Source organism: Lagopus muta, chromosome 4 (genome assembly GCF_023343835.1).
Source record: "Lagopus muta isolate bLagMut1 chromosome 4, bLagMut1 primary, whole genome shotgun sequence".
In the NCBI taxonomy this organism is placed as follows: Eukaryota; Metazoa; Chordata; class Aves; order Galliformes; family Phasianidae; genus Lagopus; species Lagopus muta.
In genome coordinates this window covers 69,604,091-69,622,979 of record NC_064436.1, presented here as the reverse complement: position 1 = coordinate 69,622,979, position 18,889 = coordinate 69,604,091, and positions in this window count along the sequence as shown.

The window sequence follows — 18,889 nt, the reverse complement described above, 5'->3', positions numbered from 1 at the left end:
CGATGTGGAGGTTGGAACTGGGTGGGTTTTAAGGCTCTTTCCAAGCCAACCATTGTATGGTTCTATGATTCTGTTATTTAGGGGTTGGAACTGGGTGGGCTTTGAGGTCCCTTCCAACCCATGCTATGCTCTGATTCTGTGATCCTATGGTTTGGGGATCGGAACCAGGTGTGCTTTAAGGTCCTCCCAAGGGAACCGACCTATAGTTTGATCTGTGGGATTGGAACTGGATGATCCTTAAGGTCCTTTCCAAGCCAAGCTATGCTGCGATGCCGTGATCTGCTGGACACCCCGGGTTGTGATGGATGGAGCAGCGATTCCTCATGGCTCGTCCACAGGAGGTGACACACCGACGGGCCGCTGCCCCACTGCCACATTTCCATTCCTCGCCCCACATCTCCTCCAACCAGCAACATGCCCTTCCAGGATCACTTCCCAAACACATCGCTCTGCATTTCCATGGCAACTGGCACACGACCAGCCCTGCCGGCTCCGCAGCAAAGCCGTTCCCAGCTCCGCATTGAGGATGCTCGGTGACAGAGGGGATGACATGGAGAGGTCGAGGAGATCACCTGCACCGCCTCTGCATCCCTCTGGGGACTTCTGCCCACCATCACCTTCCTTCTGATGGCTACAGCAGGTTTAAGCAGCGCGTGAGGCTCTGCGAAATGTCTGCCAAAAGGGTTTTTATCATTGCCCAGCACGAGTGAGGTTTGCTGGCTGGAATTTCAGCGCTGAGCCCAGCGGGAGGTCAGGGCGGATGGCTATCTGCCTCTGGGTTTTATGTTGCTGTTGTTGAATATCACCATATTCTTTGGGAGCTCGGCTATGATGCTGTCTCTTCCTGACCTCACCCTTTTTGGCTTGCATCTCCTGCATGCTTGCTGTTCTACCAGCTTTGGGGTGAAATCCCTCCAATGTGGGAGCAGGCAAGGACAGCGGGGCAGCCCACCTGCCATTGAGCTGCATCCTAAAAATAGGGTTGGATGAAGTCAGCTCTTCTCCTGCCCCAACAAACGATCGTGTCCAAACTGATCCTAAAGGCAATGTGTTGAATTTCCTGCTCTCCTTCATTCTGTGTCCCAGCCACAGTATTTTTAGCGTGTGGTTTTGCAAGTGCTTGGGCTCAGGACAAGCATGGGGAGAAGATGGAACTGTCAGGAGAGCAGTGACTTGGCTGGGCATTTGTGGGCACAATTCCTGGAAGTGAAGCAGGAGGGGCTGATTTTCTCAATTTCTTTCCAAATTCACATTTTCCTTTAAGATTCTGTCTTAGCAGCATGCTGATGGGAAGCTGCAGGCACTTGAAGCAAGCCTTCCTTCCAGCCTGAATGAAATGATTCACTGAGCCCCAAATAAGCCTTTCTCCACTCATTCTCACGCTGGTTTTTCATCACCTCTAGAAACGCAGTGTATCGTTTAATAAAACGTTACTTAAACCATTGAACTGCTTCATTTTTGACTTCTGAAACCTCCAGAGAGCTCTGACCTCAAAGCCTGAAACGAAACAGCAGCGTTGAGCTCCATACTTGGGAGCTGCCTGGCTCCCAACCCAGCCAGGATGAGCCAGCGGAGATGCCCCAAGCACGACATAAAGGCTACCACCATCCTGAAACAGAGCTGCCTTGCCATCAGATAAAAGCATTCATTAAGAAACCATTAGAATAAAATCCCTCTAAGGAGGGACACATAAGAACGGCTGTGCTGGCTGCAGTGCTGTCTGGTTCACATGGAGCACATTTCTGTGCCTCCTGCGCTGGCTCACCTCCACCCATCCCTTTCTCCATAGCATCAAGCAGGTTTTGAGATCCAGCCACCATCGTTTCAAATCAGATATTAGGAAAAGGTTCTTCTCCACAGGCTGCCCAGGGGGGTGGGAGAGTCACCGTCCCTGGAGGTGTCCAAAAACAGTGGAGATGTGGCACTGAGGGATGAGGTCAGTGGGCATGGTGGGACGGGTCGGGGTTGGGCTTGGGGATCTCGGAGGTCTTTTCTAACCTGAATGATTCTATGATCTCCCAGTGCCCACAGCATCTGGGAATGGGCAGAGGACATCCTTGATAGGCTCCATGCCAGCAGCACTATTTTCTGCAGCCACTGGCACAAACTAAGCAGCACGGCCAAGGGCACGCAGAGAGCCTGGTGCACAAACAGTGGCCAAAGCCATGCTTCGTGTAGACTGTGCTGCTTTTCTAACTTGCAGGAGGTACCTGAATTTATTCCAGTGTTCTTATTAGTGAGGGTTATTCGTTTCCTTGACCAGCTCACTGCTCTTCCTCAGGAATGCTTCCAAGACGCTCTCCAGAACCATTAATCAGAGCAGCACAAAGATATATTAACTCTCTTCTCCACGAAATAAAACCATCAGCCTCCCAAGCTGCCTTTCTGTGCCATCCATCCTTCTTTCCAACTAAATTTCAATGCTGTCGCCGTCAGCTGCTGAAGAAGGCAAACCCATCTATCAGGTTCTGCTGTGTTGCTTGTGGTTACAGCATCGTGATCTCGGTGCTTATCCCAAATACAGCTGTGATTCTGTGATTTCACCATTCGCTTTAATAACGTTACTAAAACCCCTGATGATGTTCACATCAAAGGTTGGAAATTCATGGGACTCTGCAAATTAACTGCTCTGGCCTCTCAGCATAGAATTAAGTGAACTAATAAATATAGCGTGGTATGCAAATGAATCCAAGTTGTATCTGTTGTCCAATGCCCCTGCCTAGCTACGGCAGCTGCAGAAGTTGCCTTCTTTGTACAACCCCTGAAAGGAGGCTGGAGAGAGGTGGGGGTCAACCTTTGCTCCTGGGTAATGGTGACCAGGAGGAGAGGTGACAGCTTGAAATTGCACCAGGGGAGGTCAGGTTGGTTAGTAGGAAACATTTCTTCTTGGAAATGGAAGTCAGGCACTGCCTTAGGAGTGGTGGAGTCACCATCCCTGGAGGTGTTGCAGAACCATGGAGATGTGGCACTGGGGCAGTGGGCACGGTGGGGTGGGTTGGGGCTGGATTTGGGGATCTTAGAGATCTTTTCTAACCCTAATGATTTCGTGATTCTATGATTCTCACTTGTAGGAAGGAGGCTGCTCGACTCAGGCATGAATGGAACAAGTGTCACTCTCAGATATACAGGTTAGAAAGCATTTTTTACCCCAAAACCCTCACTGGAAAAATGCCATGGGAGAAAGCTGGTTTTGCCTACTGCTCAGTATGCCTGAAGCTGCATTTTGAAGGCAATTGCTACAGATTGCCAGCACCTGGAAGGAGACAGCAGGGGAACACAGGTGCAGATGAATATACCCTCCTCCAGGCATCCATCAGCAGCCACTGCCAAAGGACTCCATGTAGATTGACTTGAAGTGACAGAGCCTGCACTGCTGCAGCAGGAAGGCATTCCACTGCTGAGGTGCAGGAGGAAGGACATCCTCTTGGGCACCCCTGCCTTGGACTTAGAATCATAGTCATTAAGTTATGATCCCCAAGTCCAAGCCCAAACCAACCCTCCCATGCCCACTCACCAAGTCCCCAGGCACCACATGTCCATGGTTCTGGGACACCTCCAGGGATGGTGACTCCACCAATGGACTCGGTCCCTGCTGGAGTCCATCTCGGCCCTGCAAGAGGATAATCCTCCAGTCCGAGAACAGGCCATCAGGGGGACAGCTGGCACTGCTGGAGCTGGGGTGAGCCAGCATGTGTTGATGTGGATTACCTGGCTGCATGGTGTCTGGGTTTGCACTCACACATCCGGTTGGGTCAACGTTGCTTCTGTATGAGCCCGGAGTGGGACAGTCAGCACGGCTGGATGGTGGGATAGATGCTCTTGGAGGTCTTTTCCAATCTTAATGGTTCAGCAATTCTATGATTCTGGAATCAAATGAAGCTGGAACAGAGCTCTAAACAGTGCCATTAGGGAGCCATATACAAATGTTGAGCTGAAAAATGAGGGCCAGGGCTTTAAACTTTCCTATGAACATACAAATGGCTCACGATGCAATTAACACTTACCCATGCAGCCTGAAAGAGTCATAAAGACAAAGCATCTCACGTGGCCCATTGAAGGGCCCTCCGAGGGGGTCTGTGCTTTTGTTTTGTCTCCTCTGTGATGTGTTCCACAGAGGACCAAAGCTGGCTGCTTCCAGGTGAAGGGGACCCAAATCTCTTTGCCACCAGTGGGGAAGAATAAAACAAACCCAACCAGCGGGCAGTCGTAGCGAGTTTCATTGCTTGGTGCCCACAGCTACGGATGGAACAGTGGGAATCCTGCCTTACTCCAGTGTGACAGGGCAGGGCTCATCTTGCTACGGCTCACTGATGACAATTAACAGGAGTGGACAAATGATGGACATGGAGCAGCCACCTGCGAGGACACTGCAAGTCTCCATAGGAACCCCGAGAAGAGAACCCAGCGCTGACGCAGTGATGGCAGGGATAAGGCTGCAGCAGGCTGGTGGTGTGGGCTTCCTGCTTGGATGTTTCAAGGAAAGCAGGATGCGACTGCTGGAGACAACGCAGTGAGTGTGGCAGGGGACAGACCCAGGTCTGGGTGCTGTGACAGCGGGTGGTGACAGATGTATGCTCAACTCATGCTGGCTTCCCCTTTGCTGCTCCAGTTCACGGCTAAAAATAAGCAGAAGAAGGAGCTGAGTCTGCTGCGAGGAACTGTGGAGCAATAGACAAATAGAAATAAAAAGCCATGTCCCTGAGCACAGACATTCCTGTTAAATCTCTGCTTTGGAAACATCCCCAAATTAATGCATTCCTTCAAAAAGCAAGCATTCCCTTCCAGCATGGTCAGGGAAAGCCTCTAGGATGAGGATGCAGTCACAGAGGACACTCATTTTCCAGTTTGTCCCAGGCAGAAGAAGTGTCTGGATGATGCTCTCAGCCATACAGTCTGATTTTTGGCTTGTGTTTTGTGGAGCCAGGAGTTGGACTCAACAATCCCCATGGGTTCCTTCCAGCTTGGGACATTCTGTGATTCTCTGATTTATAACCCAGCTGTCCTCAGGGCACAAATATGATCACAGCTACTCACTCTTCTGTTGGAAACAGAGCCAGCTTTGTCACGGACCACGCTGATACGCTCTGCTTCCACTTCCACGTGACATTTCCTTCTATTTTTCCTTCTCCTTTCAGAATTCAGATTCAATCAGTGATAGCAAAAGGTCAGATGCCCCCAACACACTGGAAGCGCGGATGCTTCAGAGGAGGAAACGTGCTTTGTTTTCCAAGCAGATGAAACGAGACCGCGTTTTGTTGGCACTTCCACGGCACTCCGTGGTGACCAGAGCAACGCCTCAAACGTGGGCCGTATCAAACATCACAGCTCTGCCCTCCCTCCTTGCTCTCTCCAGTGACACAACCCCTCCGCAGTCACTGAGCGCGGTGATGAATCCCAACTGATATCTCTCCCATGAGCTCAACCGAATGCCGTGCCATTTTGCAAATGCCAGGCTCTCGCTTGAACCGAGCGTGGAATGTTTGTTTCCGACTATCAGGTTTCATTTCCCCTTTGTCGTGTTTAGCTTCATGGAAAACAGGCGTTGCATTTTGATTTCCATTGAATCGCAGAGCCAAGCCCAGCGCTGGAGCCAAGCGGTTGACACCGACAGAAGATCTGACTCATAACACTTGGCTGGGGTTGAATTACTCTTCCAGAGAAGACCGAAGGCTCTCAGCCCTGAGACCTGGTTAAAACCCTACGGCGCTCTTTGCCAGAATGTCTGTGTAGCTCTTCATTATCACCCCCAGCACTTGTTAGATCAGGGTAATTTGGAATGAAAGCTATGTAATGCGTATGCTAAATGCTTCTAATCAGCGCTTCCAATTTTTCTGCCATTCTTCTGGGGGAGCTTTCCCACAGCAACACAAACAGCATCTGCCTCCAGCTTGCACAGCACAGTGTTGCAGGATAGATTGCCCTGGCTAGGAAACGCCAGAATTCATCAGGATGACACCAGCTGATGTCAGAGCTACAGGAACGTGGTACATGCCACGAGATCCTGGTCCCAGAATGATCTGTGCCAGAGGACAGTTATAGGCTGGATGTGGCTCTGGGCAGCCTGGTCTGCTGGTTGGTGACCCTGCACATAGCAGGGGGTTGGAACTAGATGATCATTGTGGTCCTTTTCAACCCAGGCCATTCTGTGGTTCTGTGATTCTATAGCAAGCCCTGCCTCCTTTCTGCCTCATCTATCTCTCCCTACCTCTTTGTTCCTCCTACATGAGAGAAACAGACCTCACCCCACCGTGATGCCTTGGGAAGAGGTGGGCAGAATCCTGCCTTCGTGTCAGTTCTTGCCCATATTATCCTTGGCACTGGCCAAGTTCTCTCGAGCTGCTGTATTCCTAACACAGGAATTGGAGCAAGCAGTAGAGCGAGTGTTGTTCACACTCAGGAGCTGTGGAGGGCTGAGATAGACTCAACCAGGGCAAAACAGTCGCAGATCCTGTCTGTAAAGCTGCCATAAATCTGAGCGAACACAAGAAAAAAAGCCAGGTTTGTTAAAGGCATCCACCTCCCTGGGCACGTTGAGGTGGATTTTCCCAGGATGGGTATCTCCCTCATCATCCCACGTCTCATAAGATTCCAAAATACTTTTCAATCTAACTAAACAACATAGTCTTTTCTTCCCCTCATTCCTGAAAACCACAGAACCGTTTCATCTGAAACTTTACAGCTGGAGAGAGGCATTTGGCCCAGAAATGTCTTGCCCAAACGATCACTCTTTGGCAGAAGTTCTGAGCACCTGAAATTGGGCGTTGGAAATGGGAAAAGCCTCAATGAACAAAGCAGGAGCCAGAGGAGCCGGCAACGGACCATATTTGTTATCTACAGCAACGGGTCCTTCCGCTTTGTTCCTCAAAGCAAACTTCATTTTACTTAAACGTTCAGCATCAATGCCTGCAAAGCTCTAAGTGGCAAAATGCAGAAACACCAGTGCGCCTCCTACTTGTCTGCACTGCTTTCTCCTGGCCGTTGCCTTGCCTAAAGGCCAAAACTGTGGATATTCCAGCCCTTATGATCCAACTCTGCTTCAGCTGTGAATGAATCCCCAAATAGTTGTCTTCTCCTTCGGAGGAGGTGGTTTTTCCTGGGTCTTCTGGTTCAGGTGAGGCAGGCTTTGTCTCACAACAGCAGGCTCCGAACTTGGGTTGTATGGATTTCCGAAGGAGACCAATTCCGAGCTTCTAAAATCTTGGTATAGTGAATTTCCATCTGCTTCACAGATGGAAAGATACAGCAATCGTGCTGATAAAATTACTGAAAACTGCAACACGCCCACAGCACATTGGCTACCAAATTTTTTTTGCATGCAAATTCGGGTTGATCCTGTAGCCAAAAACGGCAACGGGGAAAGCAATCTGAGGGGACGCATTTCCTTCGTACAACATGGTGCCCAAGAATAACGACGTGTGCTTTGTGTGGCTGTGTGCTGAAGCAGCCAGGATGATTCATCAATTGGCAAAACGGGAGCGTTAATCACCGTGAGAGATCAAGTATTGGAATATCACGGGCATGGCAAAGGCAATCGAAAACCAAATAGAAAAAGGGTTGTTGTGCAGGGGGAGAGAAACCGAGAAGGGGATGGGAGTGGAAAGGGGATGTTGCAGACAAAGAAGACTGCAAGACGAGGACAGATGCATTACAGGCAGGTGGTGACAGGACAGCGGTCCTGAATCATAGAATCAAAGATCTTGGGTTGAAAGGGACCTTAAAGGCCATCTAGTTTCAGCCCCAAATCTCCAACTTCTTATTTCCCAGTGCAGGCTGTTGGTTGGGCTGAATTTCTGCTCTGGCTTGGGATGGGATCCTTTTGGGATCCTTTTGAGCTGGGTGGCTGCCTGTTTGGCTTCATATTCTACTTGTAGATCACGAACTGGAGTACAGTCTTTCCCAAAAGTGCAGAGGTTCCTCTGAATGAGAGAGGTTGGACCAATGTCTACCACTCGGCGTAGACACCTGTGTGGTGGCTGCAAAGAAAGAGCACTACAGTGGCACAAACTATTGCTTAAGTTTGCCAGGCAGGTAACTTGGGTTAACTCAGCTTTATTTGGAGTGTAACACTGGGAACACGAGGCCTCCACGCACAGTGAGCTTTGCCCACAAAGAGTGATGAGCCATGTAAGTGAACGAGGTGGGCAGTGATCAGCAGAACCAGTGAAGCCTGATGTCCTACAGAGCTGTAGCTCATAATTGGGTCCCCCGGTGTTTCAGAAGGCTCTAATTAACAGACTCTATAAAAAGCCTCCTGCGGCTGGGCAATTCACAACATTTGCTTGCAGCTTCCCAATGGCTATCAGCCAGTTATTACTTTATCCCTCTTAAATCAGGAAGATAAACAGAAAGAGAAATGCACACATAGGCAGGATGCAGTCACCTAAGCCTTGTTTCCAAGGAAGCCGGGCTCACAGATGTCTCAAGGAATTAGGACGGACATCTTACACTTCTCAAGTGTGGGTTCACAAACTCCCACACTGAGAGTGACCTGCCAGACAGAAGTCAGCATCATGCTTTTCTATAACAGGCTCCGACAATGCAAGCGTGTGAAAAGCCAGCTTGGCAACATCTGAAGAGGCATGAGAGGGAGTAAAGTGCATTTTTAGTCAATCACAGTTTTAGAGTTGTTTCTGTATTGAAAGGAGCAGGGGAGAATATGAGAAGATTGAAGGAGCACAGCTCAAGCGATTCACCAAGAACATATGGGTCAATAGGTGGGGATGGGCTATGAGTTTAATCTTCTGTGTTGGGATTTCAGGATAGTAATGAGGTGCTGATGACTCTCTGCAACGCAAAACCATTAAGGTTGGAAAAGACCTCTAAGATCCCCAAGCCCAACCCATCCCTCCCATGCCCACTGACCACGTTCCTCAGTGCCACATCTCCATGGTTCTGGGACACCTCCAGGGATGGTGACTCCACCAATGGACTGTGTTGGAGTCCATCTTGGCTCTGCAAGAGGGTAATCCTCCAGTCCAAGGATGGGACAGCTGGCACTGCTGGAGCTGGGGTGAGCCAGCATTTGTTGATGTGGATTACCTCGCTGCCTTCTGTCTGGGTTCACAACTCGGACACTTCAATCTGCTCAGATGGTGCACGGCAGAGCAAATATAAGCATTCCAGGGAGTGTGAATCAGTCCATAGGCTCCATTGAGAATGGACTGTGAATCCATCCACAGGCCTGATCTCCATTGCCTACATGGGAGCTTGGATGCCTGCTGTACAAGAGAGCACCCCCATGTACATATGTGGATCAAGGTCCAGCTCATCTGTTTGTTTTCTTCCAGTATAGATAAAGTGGTGTTTCTCATGCTTGTAGCCTAAGGAGAGCAATTTATTTGTTGGACCATGTCTAGGATAACCCAAATAGCATCATAACTATGAATGAATAAATGAATAAATGAAAGACTGGTTCAGATAGCACCATCCTACTTGACCTTGGATGTTTCCAGGGACCAGGTACGTAGCACCTGTCTGGGCAACCTGTTCCATAGTCATCTATCGGTTATCTATAACACTGGGATATGTACAAACATATTACCAATGCTTCTTCCCAATCTCCAGCACTGTCTTTAGACATAAACAAAGTAGGTGGTCATCTATAACAGCTTTGAGCAGCGACAAAGCCAGCTCTGAACATCCCACCTGCAGCCACAGCGCCGTGCAGCTGACACTGGATTAGAAGCAGAGCGGACAGCCCTCACAGGGAGGGGACAAGCAGGTCAGGATCCTGGCAAGAAGTGGCCCAAGCCTTCCTGGCTGTGCTCCATGCCTGCCGTGCTGCAGACGGAGAAGCAGTGCAAGGAAATCAGTTTGTGCAGAGCAGATACAATTTTGCCTGCGGCGCTGAGAGCGCATAGCCAGCTCTGCCAGCTCCTCTGCCTGCAGAATGAAGAAGCGATGATAGCGATACTCAACACGAATTCCCACCTGCCTCTCATGGCTGTACTGGGCTTTGAAACCTTAGAAAGCTGCATGTAGGAGATGCTATGTAAGCATAAGTTATTATTATTATTAAAGAAAACATTACAGGTGAGCTGTTAGTCCGACAGATGGGATTATCAGTGGAATTACACTTTTTATCGATCACCTTTCATTTTGTTTCATCTCCTATTTCTTTTCTTGCCCTTAGCCACAGGCCTGCAGTCCCAATGGTGCTCCTGATGGTGCAGATGAGCAGTGAGCTGTCAGCACCAGCTGATGGGAGCATGCTGTAACCCAACCAGAGCCCATCAGCAAGCTGCAGCAGGTGCTGGTGATTCAGAACTGATGATGGCTGAGACCTGGTGGACATCTTCTGCACCAAGGTTGGCTGTGCTGCCAAGTTAACGGCATTGTCACATGAACTCAACGTGTCATAGAATCATAGAATGGCCAGGATTGAAAAGGAACTCAAAGATCACCTAGTTTCAACTCCTCTGCCATGGGCAGGGTCGCCGACCACTAGAGTGTCAAAGCCAAGCGCACACCTTCAAGGAAGGCTTTTGCACAGTGCGGAGCTCAATGCTTGTGCTCTAAAATGAATGGGTGGCCCAGCTCATGACAGAAGAAGAATTGGAAGGTTGAGAAAGGAAAGCTCTCATGATGGGAACAGCAGAGGCAGTTCCTCCCTGAGGTCAGGGATTTTTCAAGAGCCAAGCCCCCAGCAAGATTTCTGCCTCCATCACAGTGCAGTTTGGGTTATTATTTCTTACACCTTTCATGAGGTGTGATTCCATGATTCATGTGTAAACCATAGAATCATAGAATCACCAAGGTTGGAAAAGACCTAAAAGATCATCCAGTCCAACCGTTCACCTATTACCAATAGCTCCCACTAAACCATGTCCCTCAACACAACATGCAGTAAATATTTCCTTCTGTGCTTGGACAGTGCTTTGTACAACCAGTTTCTGTTTCTGGCTGGGCTTCTGAAATGATCAGATAGAAACAGATGCTTTTTAAAACCACATTTCCTTGGAGTGATTTGGTGTCTAGAATTGGCAAGGTTTCAGGTGTAGATACCCGGCTAAAAAAGAAGCATGGGGAATGAGAATGGAAATGGTAATGTAATCCTCACTTCTGATCAAGGAAAATCTTGCTTCCTTCTTGATTGTACTGGGAAAGAACAAGTGGGACAACGGGATCCTTCAGAATGCACACCTGTGACTGTTGCTTTCCTACCACTTCCCCTGCCCAACCACCCCATCTGTCCAGAATGTTCATTATCTCCCATTTGCTACATTTTCTTTTAATTGCTACGTCTAATTTATGATGCTGTTACATTCTAAAATAGATAATCTGTGTGGCAGCATGCATTCCTAAAATAATCAACTTCATTAATGTCATTAAGATCCGAATCATCTCCTGCTTCTGCTTCTCAACGTTAAATTGAGGAATGAGTATTTAAACAAGACAGCTTCTCAAGTTGGTCCCTTACCTTTACTGAGTATAAAAACTCAGTTAACGTTAAAGGTTTCTATCTAAGAATAGCACTGCACTGTATTTAATAGCAAAATAATAATTAAAAAAAAAAACCCAAACCCTTCCATGAAGTAGGAAACAGAATGTTAAGCATGGTAAGTTTCCAGACATTCGTGGCATGACTAATAGCAAAGCGATGATTTTAGAGTGGTCAGAAACCAAATGACAAGGATTTTGTATGATACCCGACTATGAGAAGGAGATGATTGTGCATTTAACACGGGGTGACGGTTTATGATTCGTGGGGCTTTCGTTGCCAGGCTAAATTTAAATCGTTAATTTGCTTAAATTGAAATTGCTCAGTCTGCTTACAGCCTTTTCTTAGCCAAGGCTGAATCCGTACTAGAGTTCTATGTTATTAATCTTACTTCAGAGTTTGATAATTGCAGGTAATTTGAGGACGATCAGAAAGTTAAAAAGGAGGTTTTCCCATTACCCCAGAAGAGGATTTGGGGGATAGAGGTCAAGTCTTATACAAAGCTGAGGCCTTTTTTCCTGCTTTTGAGAGATGAAGGCTGGGTGGCCATCGCTGTGAGTGAGCTGCTCTTATTTTATTGAATACGTATCATTAAAATGCCTTTCAGCCCTGCACACAGACAAGTGCTGTACCATGGGCTGCACGAGCACAGCAATAAAAAAAGGCAGTCTGCCTCTCAAAGGCTACGGACTGAGGATAAGGCAAGAGATAACAGATGGAAACAGACAGATGGAGGAAAGCAAGAAAACAATGATACAATGTCAGCCAGCATGACGGGAAGTCAGCTCAGCACCCCAGGAGGCTGTTGGGCAGCTTTCTGCAGGAATAGCAGCAAAATGCAGGCAGTGGCATGGCAAAGGGCTTGAAGGTGCTTATCTGCACACCAGCATGGAGGTTGGGCAGCAGCACAGATGAAGCAGAGGCTGGCGACGTTGGCAGAAAGAACTGCCTTCCTAAGACTGATGTAAGGTGTGGGATGCATGGCAGTAAGTAAAAAGGGTCTTGGAAATGAAGAGCAAGCTCTTGAGCTGGAGGCAGTGGAGAGGAGGGAGCCAGAGGGTGCAGCAAATAGAGCAATAGAGCAAAATGTTGGGTTTTGCAGCTGGCTTTGAATAAGCACAGGGGTTAGAGATGGTCCAGAGGAGAGCCATGAAGATGATCAGAGGGCTGAAGAACCTTCCCTAGGGGGGAGCTGGGGCTCTTGAGCCTGAGCATCCAGATATTGAAAAGGATTTGTGCTGGGAGAATCCAAGACAGATTTGGTATCTCTATCCTCGGAATCATTTACTGCACAAAGCCCTAAGCAACCTGACTGAATTGGATCTGATAAATGAATTCCAAACAACCCTTCCAGCCCTAACCATTTCTATGATGCTGTGGCAGCAATTGTGCATTCACTGAGTGTAGAGGTGGAGAGAGAAAGGAAGGTGGGGCAGGAATGGGGGTGGCAAATGGGTTTCAGAGGGGGGGTGATGATAAAGATGATAGAATATGGAACAGGTTGCAGCTCTGATAGCACTGGAACAGGTTGCCTAAGGAGGCTGTGGATGCCCCATCCCTGCAGGCATTCAAGGCTGGATGTGGCTCTGGGCAGCCTGGTCTGCTGGTTGGTGACCCTGCACATAGCAGGGGGTTGAAACCAGATGATCATCGTGGTCCTTTTCAAGCCAGGCCATTCTATGATTATATTATTCTATGACAGGCCTTAAGGCATGATTGTACTCAGTGAGAAAGAAGATAAGCAGTGAAAAATTAAGAGTGGAAGGAAACAGAAAGGCAAGGGATGAAAGTGAGAGCAAAAGAGATCAGTAGACAATGTGAGATTCTCAATGCAAGTGTGGGGATGATAAGGAACTCCTGCATCAGTGACCACGGAAGAGAGAAAGAGGCAGATGGAGGGCAGAAAGCACAGACACGGGGCAGAGTCATACTACGTTCTGTGCATAAACTCTTGGAAGTATTAGGCAAGATCCTTTTCTGACAGAGAAGCAAATCAAAGAAGAAAGGGAACCTCGAGGAGCTAACAGTGCAAGAATCTAATGGTGTATGAGCCAGGTAGCAGAACTCAAGATTGAGTGAATTAATTCAAAAGAATGAGTGTCTAATGGATGAAGTCACCCTTGCTCTTTAATGTCGGGATTCATCAGACCAAAGATAGACTTTTATAGTACAGGTATTTCTATTTGAGCAAAACACCTCAGGTTCCCTTTAAAGTCAACAGAGAACAGAAACTTTGCAGGCATGCTTCATCTCATCCTAAAATAGATGTTTAAAACAGATCAGCTGACTCATGCCCTAAAAGAGCATGATTTTTCCCCACAGATTATAAAGGGAGCTGACACTCCAGAGTTCAGATTAGAAGTGTGTACAAGGAACATAACTTGAGGTGACTGCCACGCTGCCTGTCCATCCCAACCAGCCTGCATCCTGGTCTCAGGGTTGAGTGAAGCCTGGGCAGCCTTGTGCTGGGAAGGAAGGGCAGAAGAGGCGCAGATAGAAGAGAGGGAAGAGAGAAAGAGAGATGGAGATGAGAGAGCTGAGCACAGAAAAGAATTCACCAGTGCTGCTCATCTGGGTGTGGTGGAAAATCTGTCTGTGGCTTTACAGCTAATGCTGAAAGAGAGCAGGCTGCTTCAGAAAGCCATCAGAGATCGTGCCTGCAGAGCACTGAGTGGCTCCCCTTGAGAGTGCTGCAGGTACAAGGCTGGGGCTCCTGATACAGGAGCATGTCAACACGCAAACATCTGCAACCAAATTAGGTTTTTACTTTCCCTTTACGGTCAATTAAAATCTGAGGATCAATTCTGTGGCCCAGACATAGGCATCGGGTGCTACTTGAGATGCCCAGCGGTATCACGTGTCCATTTCCATAAGGGCACAGGTCTCCCATAGGTCTGGTGTCAGATTTACCAGCTCCAGATAGACATGCCGTGTTGTCTGCCCCATCTCAGGTGGCAGTAGATGTGGCTAAGCAGCAAGAGGAGAACCTAGAGAAGTGCAGGAATGATTCAAACGACCCGATAGGAGAGAGCCCATGTCAATAGCTGAATGCCCACCGAAAGCTGTGAGTGAGAGATGAGGCACAAACGATTCTGGGGAGCTCTGCCACCAGAGCTGAAGGACTGATGGGTGGCACAGACAGAATGTGTACCGCAGGTGCTATCCTAATCCTGTGCGTAAAAGAAAGATTCCAGCTTCCAGCTTCCAGCACTGTCAGTTTGTCATTCTTTGTTCCCACTAAATTCACTTATTTTTTATTTTTCTACCCCTTTTTTTTTTGTTTAAACTTAGCACATAATTCAAGGAACGTAACATTTTAGTTTGACGAGTGGTTTATTCAGGCAGCTGATTTACCAAATCCAAGGCTACTCCCTACAGACTGCTACCAGCAATGTAAGCGTTCCGGTGTAAACCTCTGATTTAATTAAAGAACAAGTTAGGCCTCCAAACATTATCTCAGCTGGAAAATCCATAATTAGTTGTACATTTTTCTGAAGGAGCTTTTCCCCCCCCCCCATTTGTCTGAAACCAGGAGAAGGGCTCCATGCATCCATCATAATTTCCCAACGCTTTCAGCTCAGGCATTAGAGACGCTGTGTGGGCAGATTTAATAGGTTCTTTCTAGCTTCCTGGTGGGGAGGATTGCATAACATGTGAGTCAAGACACAAGTCCTCACACTGTGACTGTGACACTCGCAGGAGTGGCACTGTCTGTTGTCAGCTGGGATTACAACAAGCAGCACACCATCCTGCTTGGGGTCACTGGAGAAAGGCTGATAAAAGTATTCTGCTTTTGCTTCAAAGCAGGGCTTAGCATCACCCATTCTTTGGGAGGAAGGTGCTGGAGCTCCTTTTCTTATCCCAGCTTATCCTTTCACGCTTGGTATTGGATCCTAAGCTTCCTCATTCAGAGGATAAAGCTTTTTTGGTGATGAGCCCTCCTGCTGAATGTTTTAGAGTCCTTATTTGCTCACAATCTCTTTGGGGTTGATTTTGGCCCTGGTTCGGAGCCTTCTGATGCAGTTTTCCCCTCTAAATGGGATAGAAATTCAACACATTATGCAACACTGATAGAAATTTCAAGCTTTCTACACGTTTAGGTCCCTCAAACTGGAGTCTACTTCATAAAATCATAGAATCACAGAAAGCCCTGGGTTGAAAAGGACCATGATGAGCATCCAGTTCCAACCCCCTGCTATGTGCAGGGTCACCAACCAGCAGACCAGGCTGCCCAGAGCCACATCCAGCCTGGCCTTGAATGCCTGCAGGGATGGGGCATCCACAGCCTCCTTGGGCAACCTGTTCCAGTGCCTCACCACCCTCTGGGGCAAAAACTTCCTCCTCATATCCAACCTAAACCTCCCCTGTCTCACTTTAAAACCATTCCCCCTTGCCCTATCACCATCCACCCTCGTAAAAAGCCATTCCCCCTCCTGTTTATGTGCTCCCTTCAAGTATTAGAAGGCCACAATGAGGTCTCCCCGGAGCCTTCTCTATCTGTTTTAATTAAACACTTTCACTGAGGTCTCATCTGGAGCCTCGGTTTCTCGGGTGCTTCTGCATGAGGCAGAATCCAATGCCAAAAGGTCTGCCATTAACGTCATCAGCACAAGTCAAGACCTCATTTCTCACTATTTCTTTCATTGCAGTAATGAGGGACACCTCTATTTTATACTCTGCTTTGCAACGAGTGCATTATTTAAGAGTTATATTTTAATACATCATATTTCACCTTTAAAAGCCCTTGGAATTCATGGAGTTTTGGGCAAAGCAGGCCGCGCTGGTTGGGCCTGTTTCTCTCTGATAATCTTCCACAGCAATGGGCTGCTTTTAATTCCTGCCTGATCTTCATTTCAAGTGACATTTAATTGGAAAGGATTTGAGCATATTACATCTCAGACTGAGTAAGGCTCTGGATATTGTTAGAAAAATTAATAAAGAATTTGAGCAGCTTCCTGTATGATGTGCAAGCGATAAACATTCAGAAAACCCTTCCTCCACCCCTCTCTGCCTGTGAATTGCTCTTCTAAAAATAAAGGGTATGACAGAATTTCTGTATTGTATGACAAGAGAAGCCCTTCAGTCATTCGCAGCTGAGAAAAGCAAATGGCAAGCTTTCTCACAGATGACATTTGGAACTGTTATTAGCACTACAACGTATGGGCTAAACTCTGTTCTCCCTTGTACCACTGTAATTAGGGGAAAATGGCACTGAAATCAAACAGGCTATTCCTTGTACTTCCCAGCAAAAGCAAGGATGGAGGCTGATTCTTGCGGAGGCATCCGCTTATTGCTGCCTCTTCCTCACTCCAGGCACGCTCATATAAAGCACTTTCTTCAGCCTCACCTTGTTAGGTGATGGCTTTTGGGGATGTAAGCAAGGATGGCCCCGAAACCAGCAAAATCCATCGCCTTTGTAATAGCAGATGGGTTTGGATTTAAAGCCGCATTTCCTTGTCAGCATTTTAATTATTTTCAGGGATATTTTCCTTGATGTATTTTGCTCTTCTGATTTATCCAGCGCTGAAAAAACAACACCCAACTGACTGCAGCATCAACAGAGACAGAAATGAACATACACTGCCCTTTGGGAGATGTTACGTTGGATACGTGGCAGATAACTGCTGTGAGGAGAATAAATAACTCGGGAGGCAGAATGTTGTGGAAGCTCCTTTATTTTTTCAGCCTGTTTCAGCTTCCTTCTGCTTAGCAGAGAATGAAAACTGGTGCAGTTATTTATGGTCCGATACGTAGAGAGGTGGACAGTCGAGATCTATATGTGTATGGACAGCTGGACATATTGCTTATAACAACACCAGAAAAGCGTAATTGCTTTTGAGAAGGAGCTCAATAAGCTTATGGATGATTAAATCATGCTCTGTCTGTGCAGCATGGATTGCAAAGCTTCAATCAATGACCCTTGAGACTTCTCACTCCTCCGTAGCTCTCAAGCCACAGGGGAAGGACTGTGCCATGTCAGATCGATGATCTGCATCTGCTGCTCTGGCTTCACCTGCTCCTGATCCTTTAGAGGAAAGATAAGCAAGGAAAACACAGCTGGATGAATGGGAATGAAGGGGGAATTCCTCCCTCATCCTTGCCGATGAGCAGCCAAAACACAGAACATCGTTGCAGATGGGAGCAGTTGTACCGAATGGGAGCGTTGGCGTAAAATGTGGGGCTCACATTCCCTCATGGCATCTCAAAATGAGAACCGTCAGAGGAGCTCAGTGGCATCCGGACCTAACGGGGGCTTGTAGGGACCCATCTTAACCTGGAAGCCTGGTAAGGACCCATATTGACTCGGAGGCCTTCTCATGGAATCACAGAGTCATTAAGATTGGAAAAGGCCACTAAGATCATCTAGTCCAACTGTGAGTCCATTGATGCTCGTAGGAACTCATCTTGACTTGAAAGCATTGCAGGAGCTTGAAGGGAACAGACTCTTTAGCAGGTTGTGTTGTGATAGGATGGGAGAAGAGGGGATATCTAGAGTGGATAAAAGGAGAAGGTTTTTACAATAAGGGCAGTGAGGCAGTGGCACAGGTTGTCCAGAGAGATGGTGAGTGCCCCATAACTGGAGACATTCAGGTCAGGCTGGATGGGGCTGTGAGCATCAACAGAGCTATGGGTGCTCCTGTTCACTGCAGGGAATGGGACCAGATGGCCTTTAAGGATCTCTTCCAACTCGAACCATTCTATGATTCTATGAACTCACTGAATCGAGCGCCTCGCAGAGCCCCATCTTGACATGGCCAGTGGGCATGGTGGGGTGGGCTGGTGTTGGACTATGTGATCACAGGGAGGTGATTGTCCCCCTCTGCTCTGCTCTTGGGAGGTCCTATCTGCAGTGCTGTGCCCTGGTCTGGAGTCCTCAGTACAAGAAAGACAGGGAGCTGTTGGAAAGGGTCCAGAGGAGAGCCACAAAGATGAGCAGAGGGCTGGAGCACCTCCCTATGAAGACAGGCTGAGGGAGCTGGGCTTGTTCAGCCTGGAGAAAAGAAGGCTGTAGGGTGACCTCATTGCAGCCTGCAGTACCTAAAGGGAGCCTACAAACAGGAGGGGAGTCAACACTGTGAAAGGGTAGGTAACAGCAGGACAAGGGGAAATGGTTTGAAGTTGAGGGAGGGGAGATTGAGGTTGGATGTGAGGGGGAAGTTCTTGACAGAGAGAGTGGTGAGGTGCTGGAACAGCTGCCCAGAGAGGCTGTGGATGCCCCGTCCATCCCTGGAGGTGTTGAAGGCCAGGTTGGATGGGGCCCTGGGCAGCCTGGGCTGGTATGAAATGTGGAGGTTGGTGGCCCTGCCTGTGGCAGGGGAGTTGGAGCTTCATGATCCTTGAGGTACCTTCCGACCCTGGCCATTCTGTGATCACACCGGTCTTTTCCAACCCTAACGACGGTAACACTCCTACGGACTCCAGCTCGCTCTATGGGAGCCGTGCCGCATA